The sequence below is a fragment of the Psammomys obesus genome, unplaced genomic scaffold (genome assembly GCF_907164565.1).
Source record: "Psammomys obesus unplaced genomic scaffold, mPsaObe1.curated_primary_1811, whole genome shotgun sequence".
Taxonomy (NCBI): Eukaryota; Metazoa; Chordata; class Mammalia; order Rodentia; family Muridae; genus Psammomys; species Psammomys obesus.
The window spans coordinates 6,521,500-6,528,562 of NW_026592666.1; positions in this window are offsets into that span (position 1 = coordinate 6,521,500).

The following is a 7,063-nucleotide window of genomic DNA, read 5'->3' on the forward strand; positions in this document are numbered from 1 at the left end:
AGAAATATGTCATGCTGACATGGAGACTTGTGATTATAAGTCCATTGAAATTGGGTGGGAAGGGAATTTGAGGTGCTAGGGGTGTGGAAAAACATGATCAAATATATCATATGAAATTCTCAAAAATTAAATTAAAAATGTAAATTAAAAAATGATAGTTAACCCCATGCAGAGAAACATTTAGAGGCGTCAGAGAACCCAACAACCAAAGGTCTCCATGAACTTGCAGGTATTCAGAAGACCTCAGAATGCAGGACCAGGTCAATCAGGAAGTATGAACATGGGCTTGCTGGCTGGCAGCTGCTTCAGTGGCAGACAGAGACTTGGTAGACATCAGACAACGGAATTCACTCAGCCCATACATTTTTGGAATAAGGAGTCGTTTTTGAAATCTGATATATCACTGGCTTGCTATGACTACCATAGAAGTTTCTATATACTAGAGAAATGTTTTTCTTAGTTTAAAAGTCTAGGGGCCTGAGATCAAGATGTCTAAAGTCCACTGTTGTCAAAAGTTAGCGGATCAGCCCTGCTCTATATCTCTGCACTTGATAGTTGCTGTCCATGTCTTTATTTCTTCCTCCAGCTTCCTTTTCATGTGTTCCTGTCTCTGTGTAAAAATATTTTATTTTTAGAAATACACAGTTATGTTGTATAACAACTCATCTACTGACCAACATTTTACTTTTTTTTTTTGAATTTTATTTTTTTATCAGTTACATTATATTAACTGTGTATCCCAGCCGTGTCCCGATCCCTCATTCCCTCCCAGTCCCTCCCTCCCTCCCTCATCTCCACCGTGCCCCTTGCCAAGTCCACTGATAGGGGGAAACCTCCAACATTTTACTTAATCACATCTATAAATAATGTTGTGGTCTGAGATACCAGGAAAAATATTTGAACACAACTTAAAATTAGAAAGGGCATAATTTGTTTTATAGTGATAACAAAGGATTATTAAAATTAAGAAAAGAAATGCTTTAGAATGTTGGTTAGATACTATTTAGCAGTTTTACTTTCCCTTTACTTTAATGATTCATTGGAGTAAATTTTTGTCACAAAGGACTTTATGACTGTTTATCACTAGGTGTATTATTTAAGGAATACATGGTGGGTTGTATGGAGGCCTTGATACTTCATTACTCATATCATTGAATAGGAATTGATTTTCACATTGGAATATCTGGTTGCATTTTATTCATTTAGTTAAGAGACACAAACCACTCATTTCTTATGTAGTGTGTGACAGTGGCAGTTATAACCAAGTATTCTCTATGCAACCTCTCTGAGCTACACTTGCCATTCCTGCCATTTGTAGCAACAAGATGTTCAGTCATTAATGTTTATTTTCTGGGAACTAGGCAACAAATTCTCACAGTTCACAGAGTAATAACACTTATTTCCAATTATTAGCAAGAGAAAACCATAAGGTTAATACGGAGAATATCTGCATTCATCATTCTAACAAATGTATTGAAAGCCTGCCTCTAAACCCTTTCAATGATGAAGATATTGCCCTTTCCTACAAGTTTAGGTTCCTTGCATTGTGGAGGGTGAAAATGAAATACAAGGTTGAGGTTTCTGGAATACTGCCAAGAATAAACTAATTCATACCTGTGGGGACCAGTATTACAGAATTGCCACCAAAAATTCTCTAAGGCTGTTGTCAATTACACTGCCCACTGATGTCATGGGTTCATGTTAAAAATCATGGAGAAAGCTAAAATAAGAAATTTAATAATTCATGGAGTAGATCCCCTGTTAAAGAGGATGGGAGGAGAGAGGGGAGGAAAATCTGTCTGTTGCACACAGCTCAAAATCAATGTAGAATGACTTTCTAACTCATAATTTCCTGCTAATTTCAGAAGAGCTAAATAAGAATTCACAGCATAATCAACAAAATGAAGTGATACATGGTTAAGAAGGCTGTTATGCTAATGACCCTGACTTGATCATCATACATTATATACATGTGTGATAAAACCATTGTGCCCTCATAGATATGATCAAATGTTATGTGCCAATTGAATTATAATGTATGCTACATCTGAGTAAAAATGTCTTTATGAAACCCATATATACATACATCCTTTGTATGAAAATAAAATTGAACATTACAACAGCAACTAAAAATTAAGTCTAAAGTGAATTCCAGGAGAGGAAGTTGTTGGCTGTTGGAGCTTTTCCCAGTCTTCTACAGAACTGGGGTGTCATCACCCCAGAGGTGTCTCTGCCTCTGTCTCCCACCTGCCACAATGCTCTGCCAATTCAGCAGCATGAAGGTCACCCCAGTGAAGGGAAATATGGTGCTCTGCTCCTCTCTGAAGCTATTCTTGTCTAGGACTGGAGCTCACTCAGTGGTTCCAAAGTAAACATACCAAAGAACCAAGCCAGAAGCATCCTGCTGAGGCCTCTGATTCTAACCTTCTGGAAACATAGAAGCTCTCCTCTTCCTCTGTACCATTCTCTGCTCCCTCATACATCTAATCTTTCTCTTGTCCTCCTGCCATTTCCACAGTCTCCTTCTCCCTTCCTCCTCGAACTCTCTCTCTCCCTTTTTTTCTCCTTCCTCTTTCTCACCCTCCTTCATTTTCTCCTTACCTACCCTTCCCCTTCACCCTGTTCTTCTCCCTTTTTTCCCCTCCTCCTCCTTTCACACCTCTTTCTCATCTTTTTCCTTCTGATCCTCCTCCTCCTTTTTCTACTTCTTTCCCTTTCCCTCTATCTTCTTCCCCATGCTCTGCTCTTTAAGCTCACCTGTCTTACTGTGCTAGATATATGCAGAGTCAGCATAGACTTGCTCTTTGTGATCTGCATCTTACCACAATTCCCTACAATGACTATTAAAAAAACATATTTTATTATTATTTATTATAATGTATTCACCTTGTATCCCAACTGTAGCCCCTTTCCTTATCTCCTCCCTGTCCCACCCTCCCTCCCTCTTCTCCTCCTATGCCCCTCCTCTAGCCCACTGATATGGAGGTTCTCCTCCCCTTCTATCTGCCCCTAGCATACTTTTTAAATTTTATTTTTATTAATTACAGCTTATTCACTTTGTATCCCCCTGTAGCTCCCTCCATCCTCCCCTCCCAAACCCACCTTTCCTCCCTCTTTTCTACCTGTGCCCCTCTCCCAGTTCACTGATAAGGGAGGTCCTCCTCTCCTTCCCTCTGTTCTTAGTCTATCAGGTCTCATCAAGAGTGGTTGCATTGTCTTACTCTGTGGCCTGGTAAGGCTGCTCCCCCTCAGGGGGAGGTGATTAAAGAGCAGACCAATCAGTTCATGTCAGAGACAGTCCCTGTCCCCATTACTATGGAGCCCACTTTGACACTGAACTGCCATGGGCTACCTCTGTGCAGGGGTTCCTGGCCATCTCCATGAGTGGTTCTTGGGTGGAGTATCAGTCTCAGAAAAGACCCCTGCGCCCGAACTTTTTGGATCTGTTGCTCTCCTTGTGAAGCTCCTGCCTTCACCAGGTCTTTCTATCTCCCCCTTCTTTCATATGATTCCCTGCACTCTGCCCAAAGTTTGGCTATGAGTCTCAGTATCTGCTTTGATACCCTGCAGGGTAGAGCCTTTCAGAGGCCCTCTGTGGTAAGCTTCTGTCCTGTTTCCTGTTTTCTCCCTCCTCAGATGTCCATCCTCTTTGTCTTTCTTTTGGGGACTGAGCCCTAGCATACTTTTTAAAGGGGAGCAGATGGTCATACCTCAGGATCAGAAGAAAGATCCTCAGAGTACCAGGGCAGGAAAAGCCCTCAGACAAGCAACTTTTCATATTGTCTTACTTCACATAATGGTGCTTCTGCTAAGAGCAAGTAGAGCACATCTCATGATTCTTACCCAGTTCTTGATGCTTCTTGTTTCTGAGTAGAAAAGTTACGGATATACTTACTAGAGACAGTCAACCTTTGTTCAGCTGCCCATTAAGAATGAAAAAATGCAAAGTACTTGAGATTGACAGAATGGTCATGTTTTATTTCACTTGGTACACCTGTGGGTCTTCCCTTCTTTTTCTGTGATCATGAATCACTCAAAAGCCTACTGTATACCAGGATTTGTTTGTGTACCAGTACTGTACTCAGAATACTATTCATCTGTCTTTCAGCCCCAAAGCCTTTTTTATCCTGCCTCCCATTTTCAATTGACACAGTGTGTCAAAATCGCTATTCTTCTCTCTGGTATTTATGGCTAAAGGAGTCATTACTTGTCATCAGGGGTCCATCTGTACAGTGTCATTGGTTAGTGACACACAACCTCTGTTTTAGCTCTGAGATATTACATTTCTCAGGATGGATGTTAACCCCACTACATCCATCTTCCACATTCCCAAAACAAAAACACTGTTAATAACTGTTATTCCTGCACAGCCACACGAACAGAGAGTGCACCATGGTGATAGAGGGCACCCTCCTTTACCACAGAATCACAATGTTACAGAGATTAGATACTTTTCCCCCACAATGCCACTCTATATTTTCTTGTCTGGGACAGACAGATCTTTAGCAGTGTAACCACAGACACAGAGTGCCATTTGTGCCTTGTGAAGATTCCCTCAAGAGGGCTACAGGCTAGATGCTGACCTGGTGGTCTAAGGGTGTGATTTCCAACCACTGTGAGATGTCAGAATCAAAAGTGCAGCAGTCATAGCAGGTGGAAATCTTCCATTTTGTCTTAAGCTCTGTATTTATTACTTATTTACTCCTGTTTTGGTTTGCTTTATAACCTAAATAACCCATTCCTAATTCTGCTGCAGATTCAGTAGTAATACCTCTATTGACCCAAACTTTTATCCAACTCACATTCTACTGGCTTATAAAGTATTTTCAGTCAGCATACCTAACTTCAAATCACTATATTGTCTAAGAAACCATTTATAAGTACAGGTAATGTGGAAAGATAAATGGTTTCAAGGTTGGTGTTTCCTATCCCAATCAGGAGTGTAGGAATTTTCTTTTTGGCTTGAAAGATGAATAAGGAAGTATTTATGTGTCTTCCTCTGCAATTTTCATTCTTTTTTTTTCTAAGCACAAAGCTCCTTACTTCTCCAATTCATTCTCTGACTAATGATAGAGGTGCTAATAAGCATGGTGACTAATAGTAAATGGGATGTGGTCTTGGATATGAGAAGAAAGAGGAGTGGTCAGGAGTAACGAAGCATACACCCTCAAGCTTGCGCTCAGCTACAGACAACCATGAGGGATAGCAGCTGGTTGGCATGTTAGCAGTCCATATCTCGTGGGTATTCTTTTGAGCTTTTAAGTATTACTATGTAATTTGGAGTTTGATAGAAAGTTCCTGTGACCTACATGTAAAAGAAATAGACTGATTTGATTGTGCTCTTGTTCCCCATCACGCTGAAGGGAGGCAGGGTGTATGTAAGGATGAAGGGGACACTAAAGCATGCCTAGGAAGATAGCAACAATGTGTGGAAAGATGGGAAAGTGCACTGACTTGATTAATTTGATTAACACCGAACTTGCTGCCAATGATAGACATCTTATTACAACTTGTGTTGTGGGCTTTTACAAAGATTTTAGAAAATGCTGATCTGAAAAAAAAAAAAAAAAAACCTGCTCCTAGTTATAAATTAAGATGTTTACCCCAGTTACCAGGGACCCAGAAAAAGACATTTAAAGAGTTAGAAGGTCACAAGAAAAACTTCTAAAAACGTAGATGCTGGATGACTGTGAAGTTTCCTGTCATCTCAATCACGTGGTGATGCTTTTAAACAAATTACAATTAAACACACTTTTACAGAAATGGCACTGGTAATTTCAGCATCTGTCACTTAACCCTATTATATTTTCAATGAATGGATTTATAATCAGTGACAGAAGCCTTGACATTGTCCTTTTCAGTCACTGATATCACATGTTTAACCTTTGGTAGATTACATCACTATATTTATTCTGAATTGCCAGGAAACATAGATCTATTAAAAAATCATGTCAATTCTATCTAATATTTTATTGTTTTGTGTTTTTATGTTGGATTAATGGGAGGAGATGGTAAGAAAAGGAACAAATGAACAACAGAAACATACAGTAGTAGAGTTACTAAGCAAAGCTGAACCCTAGGAGGAAAATTGCCATAAAAGTCTTCAGAAGGAAAACATGTGACTGCATGTGGAACCCATTGTCATGCAATGAGAAAAATTCATAAATCTAGGACTGATGTCTTTGACAAGTCAACATCAAGTAATGAAGCACAAGATTCAAGACTTTTTCCTGACCTATTCCAGAGTTCTAGAATAATGAAGCAGAAATCACAGCTCTATAGCAGGAGAGTTATGGGTGGCAGTCCATGGGTGGCAGAGCAAAGGGCTGCTTGCACTACCATTACTAAACACGTTCCCACAGCTTCAAAATGAAGAACTTCAGGAGACATTGAACTGCAGGCATTGAAACCATGATGGTGCTCTGAAACTTGCTTGGAGGTCCAGTCAATATAAGTAGCAACTCTATAGTGAATCTTTCAGAGAATAATGACTCTTGGGAACAAAAGTAGGGTTACCTACAGTCATACACAGGAAAGTAATGGCCAGGAGAGGTCTTTAGAGGAAAAAAAAATTGAGAGAATTATGTAAGCTACTTCTGATACAAACCTAATTTGTCTTAGAATCAAACCCAAGAACTAGTAATACATTCATTGGCAGACTTGCTATGTAAGGCAAGTATTTTGTCTAAAACATCTTTGCTAAATTTTTGTGGCATCAAAACTAGAAAAGAAACTAAAGTTCCTGCATGTGTACGGGTGTGCTGCATGCAAACTGTGTGGCTTGTGAAGAAGTACTTAGATGTCTATGTTGTGGATTCTACAAAGCCTCTGAAACAGTGCTTACCTCAGAGAGGCTGGCGTGAGCCTTTTCTCACCTTTGCTTTTGTCTGGGTCTGGGAAGAATCATTTTATTTTTGTATCAGCAACATTCACAGGCCCTAAGACCCAAGGATCATAGCGATTTACTGTGGATTTCCACATAAGTAGTAATGCCCACAGCTTTCAGGTTGGGTAGGATGTCAAGAGGGATATCATACTGTTAGGAGCATGGTCCTTGGCTTGA